Genomic DNA, 15959 nt, shown 5'->3' on the forward strand with positions numbered 1-15959 from the left:
AAGCTAGGTTCTGGTAAGATCTTGGGACCAAATAGCATTTATCAAAGAGCTCTGATAGAAATCAAATGTGAGATTGCAGAACTGCTGAGCAAGGTGCCTTTACCTATCATTCCAGATTGCCTCTGTGTCAGAGGCCTGAGAGATGGCCAGCACAGCTGTCACCTATAAAAAGGAGAGTCTAGAGGGAAAGCTAAGCTACAGACCAGTGAACAATTTCCAGTCCTGATGGGATGGTCTAGTTGGCAATAAAGAGTAAGGTTACTGAGAGCAAGGATAAACATAGTCATCTGAAAAAGGTGTAGGACTTATAAAGGAGAATTTAGGTTCACAAAGCTTGTAGATGGCTAAAATAGTGTCTGAAAAGCACAAGGATAAAAATCCCTTGGTAACTATTTATTAAAGAACCTAATATGGAATTGGAAGAGATGTCCTTCTTGAAAACCCAATTAAGATACCAAGAGAAGGACAGGGCTTAATGGGCACTTTTTATGGCACTAAAGTCATACATCCTTCCTGGAAACTAGTGCTGGGACAACTGGAATACATCTTCATCAGTGATGTGTAGAAAATGCATGGGCAGTGCAACCTGTGTTACAGATAAGCTCACAGTATGTGCTGAGGGAGAAAAGTCCACCAAAACTTTGAGGGTAAGACTGGGGTGTTTTGATGGGTAAAAACTTAGGAATACATCTAGAGAAAAATAAATACTTTGTTCAGCTAACACTCAGGAAAAATATGCAAGTGAACAAATTTTAGCAGAGTTGTCAGTGTGCGCTGACAGCCAAAGAGGAGATGTTTTGTGTCATCAGTAGAGGGGTTTGGGTAACAAGAGAGGACAAAATTACAACTACACAAAATCTTTGTGGATTCCTGTTGAGTTCTGTATGTAGTTGTGATCCATACATCCCAAAGACTAAGCAGTTCAAGGTACAAGTGGAGATAAGAAAGCAGTGTCTCTTAAAAGAGCTCAGATTCTAAATAAGCAGGAGTATGGTATTAAAAAACCTAAAGACACTTTTCACTAGTTCATGCTTGCAGCAGTGGACACCTAAAAACTTTTAATAAAAGAAATCCCTACTTGAGGATCAAAGCAGACGAGATTCATAGAAGCAAAACCTTGCAAAAGAAAACGTAAAAAAAAAAAAAAGGCACTATATTTTTTTCAATTAAATTTAACTCCAGATACTCTTCAGAAAAGCCAAATAAATCTCTCTCCACAGTGATGTTAAGTGACATTATCAAGGTTCAGTGCCCTGTTAGGGACTTAGAAATGACCTCCACATGATTTCAGATGTCCCATCAGGCAGAATCACACACGAATTCAGGACCTCATTGTTAAATGATTTAAGATATCCTTTGAGCAAGTTAGCAACTCTGGGAGTTATTCTTCCAATTCTTTGTAACACATGAACAATTGAGTATAATCTTGCTGTCTATGTTTGGTAGTACTGAATAACTATATTCTAGAGAAAAATGTAATGTAGACATATTCTCTAGTGTTAGCTGGAGATTTTATACTCTTATTGAAGTTTTTTACTTACCAATATTTCTGTCCTTGAGGATTTTGACTCCCATAACTTTCATTTCCAGATGCACACGCACGCTTTTCCAAAAAATGCCTCATTAGGTGTCACCCTGTTTTTTTAAGATTTTCTAAGCCTTGTGATGTTGACATTCTTGTAGTGAACTTTCTCACACACTTTCTGTAAATAACTCAATGTTCTGCATTCCTTTATGGAGGAGGAGAGAGTTGATAGACTGTTGGTTTGACCAGCGTCAATGGAGAGGTGGCACTGCCACCCTCCAATCCACTGCCACTTTTGGAAAACTATAAATGTTAGAGTCAGAAAATAAACTTCCCTTTTTCTTCACCTTGAGAACAGTGGTGCTCGCTTGTGGCTTTTTGTGTCCTGTAGTGACAATTAGGAGTTCTTAATGAAAAGACTTCCTGTAAAACATCTCAAATCCAAGAGCAGGCATTCCCCTATGCTCAGTCCATGTATGAACAGTAACACTATGTTTTTCTCTGAACTATGGATACATGCTACACACACTAAGAGCTATGCAGTTTCAGAGCTTATTGTCTGTCATGTGGCAAACTGAATCCACATCATCCATAAGGATAGGTCAAGCAACTCAAGTCTAAGTTTCTTTGACGTTGTCATATGGAGACAGAGGAACAGAGCTTTATGGAGTTGGTTTTAATTTTATGTTATCTATGCTAAAAATGTAAATTCAATGTCCTCCATTTACCGCAGTTAGCTATACCACTATACACCAGATAGATTACATGAATAAGCAACCCCACATTTATTTCTTTTTGCAACACAATAAATGTATGATGCCCAAAGAAGCATCAATCTGTATTTTCCAGGCATGTTTTTACTCTGCGTTAACACAGGTCTATATATTTTCAGATTAGTAGCTTTTATAATATTAGTCAGTGCTGGTCCCTCTAGAAGTACGTGAATGAAATAGGGAATATTTTTCTGGTTTGTATTTAGCCTTTCTGCCTTGCATTTTAAAAATGCATCACAAATATACAGAGTAATGAAGAAGCCTTAGAAGTTCCAAAGTTGAAAAGCTTTGTTTTATCTTCTAATAGTTACATTTTTGCTCCAGGAGTCTTACTCTGGAGAGAAAAAAAGCCTGAAGGTAAGTCATTACCAAGCAGTGCTTCAGGCAAAAACAGTGCAAAATAAGAGTTTATCTAGGGATAAAGAGCATGCACTACCATAAGTATTTGTTTCCCCTCCAGTAGCACTTGGTGCAGGAGTTTCATTCTTTGGTTTTAAGAATAAAGAACGGGAAGCTTTACATTGTGTTTAAGAAGCTGATTGAGTCCTGTTCAGTGTTAGCTTGTTTTGTCATAGTATGTATTTTCGTTAGAAATGCAGTAATTTAGCAGAGTGAAGATAAACATTCTGCTAAATTACTCAATTGCTAATGAAAATACTTTGTTTTAAATTATTTATCTAATTATTTAGCTAAATAAATGAATTTATTTATCTGAAAATATTTTCATTGGTCAAAGCTAGTGGAAGTTATTGTTAGTATTAGAAGAAGGTTGCAGCCAGTTTTTGCCTTCAAGAGGGTTATCTACCATCAGCACATCTAATAAATCTCCTCAATTCTGACTTTGGTTGTGGCCATCTATCTGTGCCAATAACAAGTCTTTCACTAGTCAAGGCATTTGAAACTAGGAATGGTTTCATAATCATACCTGGTGCTGAACAACCTTTATCCCTTCCTTTTCTATAATTTCTCACTCTCCTCAGAGCTATGTTTAAATACTTCTTTCCTCCACCTCCATCTTGGATAGAGCCATGGTAGGTGGATGGCCCAACTATTATGGCACTCAAAATCCTCATCAGATAATTGCTGTTCAGATGCCCTGTTTTCTCCAGGCTTTTGAATCTCTATCTCACCACTTCTAAGCTCGACTGGGTTGTTCTGTGACTTCTCAGAGAATTCCATTAACTCAGAGAGGACCAGCCCCAGGCCAAAGCTCCCTCTCCTCCTACACACATATGCCATGGCTGCCTGGCCCAAGCAACCTCTTTTCCTGACCACCTTCCCTGCTGGTCTCCTTCTAAGGGGATGCTCTCAGAAGAGGTCTGGGCTGGCCCAATCCCCCTGCACTTTGAAGCAGAATGATCTTTCCTTACCACAGCTTGCATATTGTAAAATTCCAAGAGGAAACAAAGCTAAAAATCAGCCTCTGCTGTACAGCTATGTCAGTCCAGAGACCTTCCTGCAGATACCAGTCCATTTGTTTCTAGAGGACACGCTTAAAGCACAAGAAAATAACAGATACAGCTTGTCAAAAATAAAAGTTTTCAAGCAGTATTTTTCATGCAAACATGCAATTACTTGCACCTAAAATGTTCAATTAACATACAATGCAACAAAAACCTGAATACAGAGAATATGTAGGAAGAGCAGAGTAAGCATTTCTCCAGCACTTCTCATTCAGGGAGAGCTGGACATAGTCACAGTTCATTGCTTTATAATGCTGCCTCTGTCCTGAAGCCACTGGAGGTTCATTTCAAGCTTACCCTCACAGCTCAGTTATTTAGAAATTTTTATAAGTTCTGGGAATTTTAATGAGCATTTTAAATGCCTCAAGTTAAGACATTACTGATAGTAATGGTTCAGCTTCTTCCTATATCCCTTCTGTAATCACATCTGTCAAAACATTAGCCCAGCTCTCCTACAAGAGTTTTCTTACTGGAATTTCCTTAAAGGAAGATTTCCTGCTGGACCTGTAGCTTCTTCCCCAGACTGGTTTCACAAAAAAAAAAAAAAAAAAAAAAAGAAGAAAAAAAAAAAAAAAAAAAAGAAAAAAAAGGTAAAACAGTGTCTAAACCACAGGCACACACATGACAGAAAATCCGAAGACTGTATTTTAGTTCACAGAATCAAAATAATGAAAGCATTCATGCCAGTGCATAATGACAGTGAACATAACCACTATAATGTATAATTAAGACAGACAGGTAACACTAAAAAATCTAGCCACCACAGATCTGGAAACAGGGTTTTTTCATGCTTTGAGCTGTTGCCAGGTGAGGCAATTCTTAGGAGGGTCAAGAAAATTAGTCTTAAATGGCTACGTAGCTAAATATCAAAATATCATAAGGTCCTAAGACCTCTGTCCCCACAGAGACTCCTCCTAGGAGAAATGTGAATATAATATTCCTACAAGTAACCTACGCCTTTTTTCCTATGTATTCAGGGACATTTGAACGCCTCTAGAGACTCTGTTTATTATAAAATTTAGTTTCACAAAAAACTGAAAACACCCATTTTGATCACTACGAGCTCTTCAAAGAAGTTGATAGTATTACAAGGCATAGCACAATAAGCCAAGGAGTTCACTATCCCATAATAAACCTCTCTGTCCTTAAAAATCCCCTAATCTAATGATCTTTCTTTCAGCCTTCCTTTCTTGCTAAATCTTAGGTACATTAAAATGTCCTCCAAATTTACTGTTCCTTCAAGAGACTCTCCACTGCTAGCAGTGCACAAGTATCATCACTTTTCTTTCTGAAGTGGCTTGGTACTTTCAAGTGTCATTCACATTGAGAGATACCTTAAGAAGTGCATTAAGAGACTTTGTTTTCACTTGGTTGTGCTTTCTGGGTCACACTTCCTTTAAACACCTCTTCTGTCTGATTCATTTCAGGAAAACATTAACATTTAATGTCATTACAGGCTTAAGTAGATATTTATCATCCTCCTGAGGAAAGGAATTTCCTTTTTGCAGGCTGCAATTTTTGTGACACTAATATAAATCAACACTGAAAGGTGCTCTAGTGTGTCATGTATTAATAAAGATAAAAAACTAGGCAAGATAATAGAGATAAATGAAGATGTATAACGAAATGGCTTGAAACAGACTAGCTTTCAGCACAATTTTCAGGTGGGGCAAGGCAAGCAGCAGTACTCCCAGGAATGTCAGAAGTCTAAAAGCAAGAGTACTGCTCAATATTTAGATTTATAATATTGTTATGTCAGTGCATTTAGCAGTAAATTACAGACACAAATGTACTCTTAATACACATCAGCTCTCAATTATCATATGCTAGCTGCAATTAAATAGCAAGTTTCTTGGAGTCTACTTGCCATACTTCCCAAACCAATCTTTGCATTGTGAAGAAATAATGGAATTATGTTTCATTCTCCTCATAAATATTACTTGCATTCAGATATTCTGAATTCAGTTTAAATAAATCCTTCATTTAAACTTTACAGGTTAGTTGCAGTCAACAGTATCAGGTATCCAGGTAGGTAACTGATAAGTCTACTCCTAGATAACATAAATAACCAAGAAAACTATTCTGTATATATGTGTGATGTAAGGAACTCCTGGCATTCAGTTCTCAGTACTAAAATATGCACAAAGAACCCAAATGCACTATTTTTACAAGGCAGAACATAAAATTAAGTTTTTACATAGTACTGATGATAGGAAATGTCTGGGAGGAGCTCATTCAGCAGAAATTCTCTACAGAGAGGATGCTGTGTGTGATTTGAGTTTATCAGAACAACCGTAGGAGTAATTTGGCTTGTGGATCTGACATGCAGCTTTCTATGTAATTAGGATTACAGCTTTATGAGATACAAAATAATGAATAATCCTGGCTTATAAAAGCAACAATTACATTTTACATTAATCTTTTCTTATGTAAAGTAGTTGTCTTCCTACTTAGGAATAATTGATTGGTTTCCAATTTGCTTGGTTTAGGAGACTGCTGGGCTGAGTTCTTCATGCATGCTACCAGGCACACATTTGTGCTAATCATCAGTATCATCTTCAAAAAGTAATGAAAAGTGTCATGGCAAGAACAAGAGCATTTAGTGCTTCTGATAAAGAAATTAAGCTTACAAGTCTCATAATAGGAAGCAACTTTGTATTTACAAGTTATATTTCCTATACTTTCCATTGTATTAGTTATTAGTTTCAACACAGGACTATAATAGGAACAGAGATCAGGGAACACGAAATATAAAAATATGGAAAATTTCTAATTATAAACATAAGTTTTGAATTTCCAGTATTTGCAAGCAGATGTGAACTCCAGAAGATGGTCAAGGTAACTGGAACGTAAACAAATGCAGCGGATCAAAACAAAAATAGAAAAACCCCAATGCATCTCTATACTGATTTCCCCTCCAGCTGGATGTAGCTGCATGTCCCAGGTGCTGTGATGGAAGGCACAGGCTGCTTTGCTCCCAGCCAGACACAAGGCCAGGAGTGAAGGACGTGGCTCCCTCTCCAAGGGTGCTGCACCTCCTCTGCTGGCACAGTGTCAGGCAGCAGGCGGAGGAGAGACAAAGGGAGCCAGGTACCTACAGCACAGACTGACATTCAAGGCACTCTTAAGAAGCACAGGGGAGAAGATACATACCTAAACCCCAGATATGTTAGAGCTCATCCTGTACAAAGAGAGCACAGATAATTTTGTGAGGTCTAAGAAAATCACCCACTGAGCAAGGATACAGTGGGAAAGATAACTCTAGGTTAAATGGCTCATGTGTTGGTCCATTCTCATCACAGCTCCACACAGAATACCTTCATAAAACTCTTCCTTTAAAAACTGCATGGCCTTTGTCATCCAAACTTCAAGAAGAGAATAGAAACAACTAAATTTCAGCTATCTCTGATCAAGAAAATCAGGAATCTCAGACAGATGCAGCACTTGAAATAGCTTCACTTGTCCTATTGGTTCCCAGCACAAAAAAAGTCTGAGTCAACAGGATATGCAAAGGAGTGCTTTTATAAAGTTGTAACAAACATTTACATGCATGTTCATAGACCAACAATTTTCAGAAAGCAACATACCAGTACCATCCCACCACTGGGCTGAAGTCCCTCAGCTGTGCCTGGGACAGCCTCTGCTCTCCAGAAGAACCCATCCAACAGCGAGGACAGCTTCTGTCACACACCACTATTGCTCACAGAATCCATACCACCCACCTCTCTTAGGCTTCCTTGCTCTCTGTAAAGCTTTCAGTGCCTCCTCCTGCTCTTTGATCACCATCAGCTGAACCCATTTCCTTCACCTGTACCTCATTCATGAGGTTACCCCTGGCCTTGCCCCCAGCACGTTTGTAAACCCTGGTGTTGCAAGTACAGGAGATCACTGGAACCCTAACAGAGGCTGAACTTGTTACATGTGTGAGTGTGGCTACCTTTTAGAGTAGCTAAATTAAAATTAGCAGTGGCTATTTTAATTTGAAAGTACTTTCCCTAAAATATGTATATTCATGAATATACTATTGTATAATTAGATCTATTATCTTCCTAATTATACTAATTATAATACTAATTATATTATATTAATTAATATGCTTCTTTTTTCTATGGTTATATTTTGTTCAAAGTAGAGAACAGTTCCAGAATTCAAAACACAGAAGCTTTGAAACTATCAATATGAACATAATAATGGAAGATACTGCTTGCACTTCTTTTTTCCTTTTTTGATTGACATCATTGCACTTACCAATATATCTGAGCTATTGCCAGAATCTCCTGCAAAGGATGCATTCATTAAATTTTAAAGCTTGGGTGTGCAGTGAGTGACTGCCTGTGAAATGAAAACTCTGTTCTAGTGAGATTCAAAGCTGAACACAAGCTCAAAGGAAAATTGCTTCTCTTGTCAAATCCTTCTTAAAACTTTGAGCAGATTTCCACTTAATCATCTTCGAATTCACCTGCTTCCTAAACTAGTAATGCTTATTTGTAGTGTGGCCGAGATTATTTTGTATTTATTGTTGAAGCTGGGCACTACTTCCAGGTTGATTGTCAATAAGCAGATACCTTTATCTGAGACAGTCCTGGAAGGGATGTTTGTATGACTTGAAAAACAACCAAACAGATAATCTGCAGGACTCTAGCTACAAAGACAAGGCTCCTATTTCTCAGGCTCTGGCTACAAGTCTATGGTCAGATAACACTTTTCACATGCTTTTTCAGAAAGTATCATGCCAAGTACTTTAGCATGAATGTATTGGGCTTTTTCATTCTTTGATCTAGCTGCCTTTGATCTAACAGCTAGTTTTTAATTAAGACTAATCTGCTAACGAAAAGGAAAAAAATTACAAAGGAGAAAATTAATGGCCATGCCGTCACACATAGGTTACCCTCTGACAAGGTCTGCAGCATTTTCAGTGTGAATCCTTTTGATGGACTTACTGCCTGCCATTACTACTCTTGTCCAATGTCACAGGGGTACAGTCCATCAAAGCAACTGTTCATGAAGTATGTTGTACTGGTGCAAGCTGCCAGGATGAGAGATGTAGTTACACTATGAGCAGTACTGTGCCTGAATCCATTTCCTTCTTTTCCCTTTACGCTAACAGGGAAAATGATTAAGAGAAAATGCTGCCAACTTTAAAGAACATTACTTGCAGCTTTTATGTCATTCTGTTCTACCCCACCTTCTGTGGCATTTCCCATTAGGCCAGCATGCTGTTAACATCTAACAATGTTCTGAGGCTGATGTGCTAATAATAAAAAAAAAAAAAGCTGGTCTGGATTTGTCCAGTGTTGTCCATATTTGGACTTTTTGCCGCGGCAAGTGGGTTCCTCTCTTAAGACGTGGGTTCCTGACACCATTGGATCTATAGCTACCCTGGTGCCCCGATACCCCACCTCTCCCCTTCTTACCTGCAGTGTTCCTGCCTCTGGAGACACCTCCAGGAGTGTCTACTCAGAATGGGGGAGCTTGCTCTCAGAAAGCATCGTAAATTCTCTATGGAGCAGCTCACTAAACTCCAAACATTTCATCTTAATGAAATAAACAATTAAATAGTACTAAAAACCTTGCTGTATTTCCTATATTGAATCCTACAAAATTTGTTGATTCTTGAGGAAAGGTAGGCTCTGAAGTTGTTTAAAGGAATGAAAGATGTTAGCTCTTTTTGTGAACATCAAGAAAATGAGTGAAAATTAGCAGCACATATCGCAGAGAAATGTGCAAGTTACAGTTGTGGTTTGTCCATTTAACTGGTAAGATGTAATATGGCCAAGGGAAATGGAAGATTTTAGATGCCAAAACCTGAGCCTACTTGGAACTATTGATCAGTTAAATCAAAAAAATAAAGCAGAAAATATAATGGAATAAAACAGATAGAATAGAATACAATAGAATAGGATAATAGAATAGAATAATAGAATTGAAAAGACAACAAAGTGAAATGAAGTGAAATAAAATAAACAAGATAAAATAAACCAATAAAATGGAACCCCTCCATATTAATTGTCATAAACTGCTGGAGTCTAATCAATATCTTAGAATTGTATCAAATCTACAGAATTCAGTGGAAGTGTCACTGAACTGTGTCTAATAAGCTGTAATGATTGATAAAATTATCCACCATTTGCAATTACACATAAATATTTTATGGAAAACATCACAGTTGCAAAATTTGACTGCTAAACAGAATTACAATTTGTGTACATATTTCAAGGAAATTAAATGCAAATTGTAAATAGATTTTGATTATTTATGTGTTTTTAATGTTTTCTTAAATGGTTGCTGATAACTTTTCCTGCTTAGTTAAGCTACACATTTATAAAATGTGTATTACTGTTGCAAATAATCTTTCTTCTTCTGTTCTCTGTGTTAACTTTGAGGGAAATTGCTGATCATTTCATAAAGAATTTTGAAGAATTTAAAGGTTCATAAAATCTAATCATAAAAATCTCTTCACATCTTCATAGCATGTGGAGTAGTGTATGTGTTTGTTGTCTTATCAGTATGTTTGTAAAGTAATATTCTGCATAATTGTTTGGTAGACATTGATGTGGTAGAACTCTGTTGCCTTTAGACCTTTCTCCCCTCTGATCACTGTTTGCACAGCACCAACTTCTCTACTTTGCCTTGATAAGTGTTGTTTCCCAAATAATACAATGAAACATCATTGACTACAGATTTCCCCCACACACAAAATGGTTTGTTTCACATTTATTTTTACCTGTTACTATTGTGGTTGCACTCAGTCAGGATTGGTGATATGTGGTGTGTAAGTGCATGCAGCTGCTGGGGAAACAGCTGCAGTGTCCTGCCTTTTTGCTCAGAGTGCCACAAAAATCAGTGCATGAGGTGTGTGAGCACATTTTGATGTATTTGAAAATATTTATAACTAGGTGTTAGCAATAAACTTCCAGGGATCTGGAATCTGCCCTCCTGATTGCTCTGAAATGATAAAAATACATTGAGCTTCAACTACATTCTGCCAGTCATTTCACCCTTTGAACCTTTCAAAGTAAATGAAAACTTTGCAGATGTTTATTTTCTAAGCATGTAAATATTCTGACTGAACAAACTGCATCTGCTTTGCTTTGTCTGCATCCCATGAAATCATTACATTGTCTTATTAAACTCTGCCAGGTTCTGAATGTCTCTGTGCTTGCTTACAGACAATGTCTACATGCATCACTTGTAAGGGACCTTGGGAACTTGCACACAAAAGACAACTTGGCCCTTTCTTCACCATAATTCCATGATTTTTGGATTTTTGTGTTTTGTCAGTCACTGATGTTATCAGAATTGCATCTCATTTCTGTCAATGCCTCAAGAGAAGAAACCAATTCTAAAGTTTCCACTGATCCATGGAGGGACAGTAAAGCAATGGGGGAAAAGGTATGAATGTACTTGAAGAATGAAGATAAATTTCTCTTCTGATGATGTTGTGAAATGTTTTGCTCCTGACTGCATCTGCCTCTTACTTTGCATTCTTTTTATTCTGTAAAGAGAATGGAGCTGCAATTCATAACTACATTATTTGCTTCTCATCAAATTCCTTGGGATTTGCCCATCAAAGAAAAATGTTTAATTACATTGTCAGGATTCATTTAATTGCCTTTTGACTTTAAATTAATTTCCTAGCATGAAAAACTTTTTAAAAATCATAGGTCCCTTAGGAAAATTATTTGAATCCCTTTAACAATGACACTGATATTTTACACTCTAAAAAGAGACAACAAATCTAACTTTGTAAGCACTTGGCACAAAATCGATGCAAACAATAATATGAGCAAATATTTATAGAATCTGAAAAGGAAGTAAATGTTGCATAAACAAGAGAAGAAAAAAACGCCTTGAGTAGAGAAGGAACTGCCAAAATAAAATAAGCTACGGCTGTCAATAGCTTGGCACCAGAGAAAAACTGCTCCCCTGACTCACCCACCCTGTTGTCACCAGCGCTGGCTGAGCTCTGCGGGAAGGATGGAGCAAGCAAGGTGGCAAAATCCAAGCGCAGCCAGGAAATGTCAGCAGCAAGGCATGGCAGGTGAGCACTCCCTCCTCTGCTTTCCTGATGTGTTCTAAAGAGAGATGCATTTATGGAGTTAACAGTAGTGAGTACCCAAAAAACCTCACCGATCTCAAACATTTTCTGTTTAATCTCAGTCAAGATCTTTTTCTTAATTCTTGTGCTAGACTGGTGGTAGGAAGATGGAAATGGGTGGTCTCAGGTGGCCTCAGAGAGGGTATCTGGTGAGAGAATCCAGTTTATGGAGCTGGTGGTATCTACATTCAAAAACCCTAGGTACAGGAAATAATTTCTTATAGTCTCCATTTAATCAGATTTCTGCACACATTATGCTCTCCAAAGTCTAATTAACCATTAGGTTAGAGATAATCTCTTACATCTAGGATCATTATAATGATCCCTTACATATTTCATTTTTAGATATCCAGTGTACTTTTACTTTCCCTTCTAATATTTTTTTTCTTTTTTTTCTTTTCTTTTTTTTTCTTTTTTTTTTTTTTATTAAATTAAGCAATAAGAGAAACCTGGCCAGCTTTAGACACTTTGGTTATAGTTTTTGAACTAAGTCTTTGACTGTTCTTTCTGCTGATTTACAGGAGCTGACAGATGATTAAAGCTATGTGTGTCCAATCACCAAGAAGCTATTTCCCTTTCTACATTCCCTGATTGACATGGAAGGTGAGAAATGAAAAGTTCAAACAGGCAGTAGCAAATGAGATAATTTTAAATTTACCACTGTGAACAGAAAGCAGCACTTTGCATTACCAAACAGACAGAAAATAGGGCCCCAAATGTCAAAATTCTGACAGTGTGATAATTTTTATCCAATTATGGTTTTGACTTTCTTTTTTGTTAGCACAAAATAAGATATTATTATGTTGTATCCTAAGGTCAACAAAATGCATTGCATTATATTTATGTGAAATTGAGAAATTCAGGGAAGGGAAGGGAAGGGAAGGGAAGGGAAGGGAAGGGAAGGGAAGGGAAGGGAAGGGAAGGGAAGGGAAGGGAAGGGAAGGGAAGGGAAGGGAAGGGAGAAGGGAAGGGAAGGGAAGGGAAGGGAAGGGAAGGGAAGGGAAGGGAAGGGAACTCTTGAGATAGCTGTAGAAATAATTCCAGTTGTAAAGGATGACTAAAAGATGGATGATATAAAAACAGTAGAATAAAATCAGAAGTGGGTGTACTTGCTCTTGGAACTTGTTGAGGGCTGCTGAAGCAGGAACCCAGTTTACATCCTGGGAATGCATTAGACAGGGAGACAGACAGACGGACTCCTTGCAGAAATGGGACAGCTGCAGCCAGTCCCTCATTGCTGCAGGTATTCAGAAGTTCCACATGCACAGACTTCCGTTCTTTAATCCCTAGTGGTCCTGGGTTGCAAAATACTGTATTGGGATTATGTGAATCAATTTATTCCAGAGTGACAACCTATCACCCAAATGCCTGAATCACGTATAGATATGGGCAAATATGCACACAACTATGATGCAAATTTAGGTGCCTTTGGAAAGAGTACAGAAACTCATACTTCTTGATTGTGCTTCTCATGAGACACCAACTGAACAATATCCCTTCTCAGTCTTTATGCTGAAATTCTATTTTAGTGTAAGATAAGCTCATTAAGTTTCCCTTTTTTTGTACCTAAATTTAGCCAGCAGACAACAGCTTAAGTCAAATTTGGACCCCTGTTCTTGTCCAGAAAATCCTTAAACTCAGTATTTGAAATCATCATTGCCTAATCAAGTGCTTCCAGTAATTTAGAGTGCAGCACAGTTGGTCCTCTCATCATGACAAAAAAGGTAGCCAATATTTTTAAGACTTATAATTTTTTTGGTGTTCCTGAAAGGATGTTTGCTGTATGGCAAATTTATTAAGATGTGACATAACTAATACTAGAACTTTGTGCCTTGGCTGCGATGTTAGATGAATCTATTAGAATATAAATTCTAGTGGTTATCTGTGTCTGCAGAAATAATTCATGTTGTTGTCATATTTATACACCAACAATAGAAAACAAGGAACAAATCCAGATGAGTGAGATGCAAGCAAATCCCTCTTGTCTTTGTGTCTTAGAGTCTCAACAGGTATGCACAGCATCCACTCTTTTTTACAAGTCTCTAGAGCAACCAGGATTCCATGAGATTACATTTCCTGCTTCAGTGAATATTTGGGAATTTATTGACCACTTAATCTCATTTGGGATTATTTTAAGACTTGGAAGAATGAGTAAAAGAGAAAAGTAATTAGCAGGATACACCCCAACCACACAATGTTGTGTTTGTCAGGCAGGAAACTGGTGGCAAGTGACTAATAAGCCCTGTAGAGAGAGTTATGCTCTTTTATTACCCTTTCTCTGAAAACGTTGGGCCAGCTTCCCACTACAGAGGGGTCACAGTGATGCAGAGAGGGAATTCAATGCCACCTCACTTTCAATATGTCTCATGGTCTCAGAAATACACAGTATGCCCAGGGAGCCTGTAATGGTTAATGTTGTGTTCTAGGTGCAATCTCACTCCATGTTTTCAACCCTGAGAATAATTCTTGTCAGTGAATTCCCTCATGATTTTGGGTTCAGCTGAAAATGCTAATGTATTGGAATGCATTTGCTAGCAGAATAAGAAAGAGCTTTTATACTTTATAGTTACAGATTTTTGTTTCAGTCCCAATGTGTTTTTATATTTCAAAGTATTTGACTCTTCATCTTTGAGATAATTATAATAAGATTAACACAATTTTTTTTCCCAGCTATTTTAATTTCTATGTACACTCCATGCAGTGTAGGATTTGGTCATGTTCCAGGCTCATAATTGCCTTGCAGCAGAACCTTCTTTGAGAGTGCTGTGGGATCTAACCTTGAAATACTTCCCTAGTAAGACAGTAATTTTTATACTTTTCCCAAAGGTTAGCTACTTGGTAAGGCTTTCTCCTTTTTTTAATGGCAGTTTTACATCTGCAGAGTTCATGGTACTACTGAGTCCACCTCATTTTCCCCATAACCCAGTTGGTGTGGTGGAATTTAAGCACATTGCATATTCCTTTACGTAAAAAATTTGAAAACAGCCTTATGTCTCAATATTTAAGTGATTAAATTAATATTTCTTGCCTATTTAAAAAAAGCTTCAAATTATGAGGCTACTGAGATTTGTATGAGATTTCCTTTAATGTGTCAAATAATTCTTACTTCTAGCATTATCCATGAAAGACAAGAAATGTGAAACATAAGCTCTGTCCTCTGAGGGCAGATTGCCTCTGGCAGCTAAAACTGAAGGAATGGACTTCGTTACCCTACATCTCCAAAACAGCAGTAGTTGCAAAAGTCACAATATTGCCTTAAGGTTATTTCTTATCTTACCAAATGCCTTGAGGGGACAGTCAATCTTTGTTCTCATACACATTGAAATACAGTTCACATTCATTTTTAAGGGAAAGAGAGGTAATAATATTTTATATTTTTTAAGTTATTTAGATTTTTTTTTTAGATTAAATAGGAAGAGCTGGTGTCTGGGTATGGGCACACACAGAAGATGTCAAATATAATGGAAATATTTTATGCTTTTCTATAAACTGTGCAGTATGAAAAATTCCAAAGTTAAAGCAATGATGAAATATGTCAATATTTATATTTTATTTTTATTTATACTATTTATGTGAAAAGTAAATGCTTTGGCCTAAGACAGAAGAGAGCCAGAAGATGATGTGCTATCATTTTAACAGCATCTCAGATACCACAAAGGCTTTACAATGGAAAGCAAACCAAACCAGTGCCAATGTTTTGCAGTTTCTAGTCTATAGGTTAAAGTTTCCAAACATCTTTTCTAAAATCATCCCAGTCCAAGACCACTGTCATGACTGAATGTCCTGCTTGTATGGCAAACACAAAACATGTCAGTGATCTGATGAATTGCATTACACATTTCGGCATTTTGATTTAATATTGGGGTCAAGGTGGAGAGAGGCAGCTAGAGGCAAGTAAAAAGGTAGAAATGTGCAGGAAAAAGGACTTTCCACCTTCAAAGATAGTCTACTCCAGAAGCTTCCTTAAAAGTTGAGCTTTTCATCCTAGGAAGAAAGAGTGGGGGAAATGCCTTTAAAGTCAATACTGTACCAGTTTCTGTATAGGTAAATGTCATTAGGAAGGAGTAATGCAATTGGGAGTCAACAGGAGGTTGTGGGCA

Source organism: Zonotrichia leucophrys, chromosome 4 (genome assembly GCF_028769735.1).
Source record: "Zonotrichia leucophrys gambelii isolate GWCS_2022_RI chromosome 4, RI_Zleu_2.0, whole genome shotgun sequence".
Lineage (NCBI taxonomy): Eukaryota > Metazoa > Chordata > Aves > Passeriformes > Passerellidae > Zonotrichia > Zonotrichia leucophrys.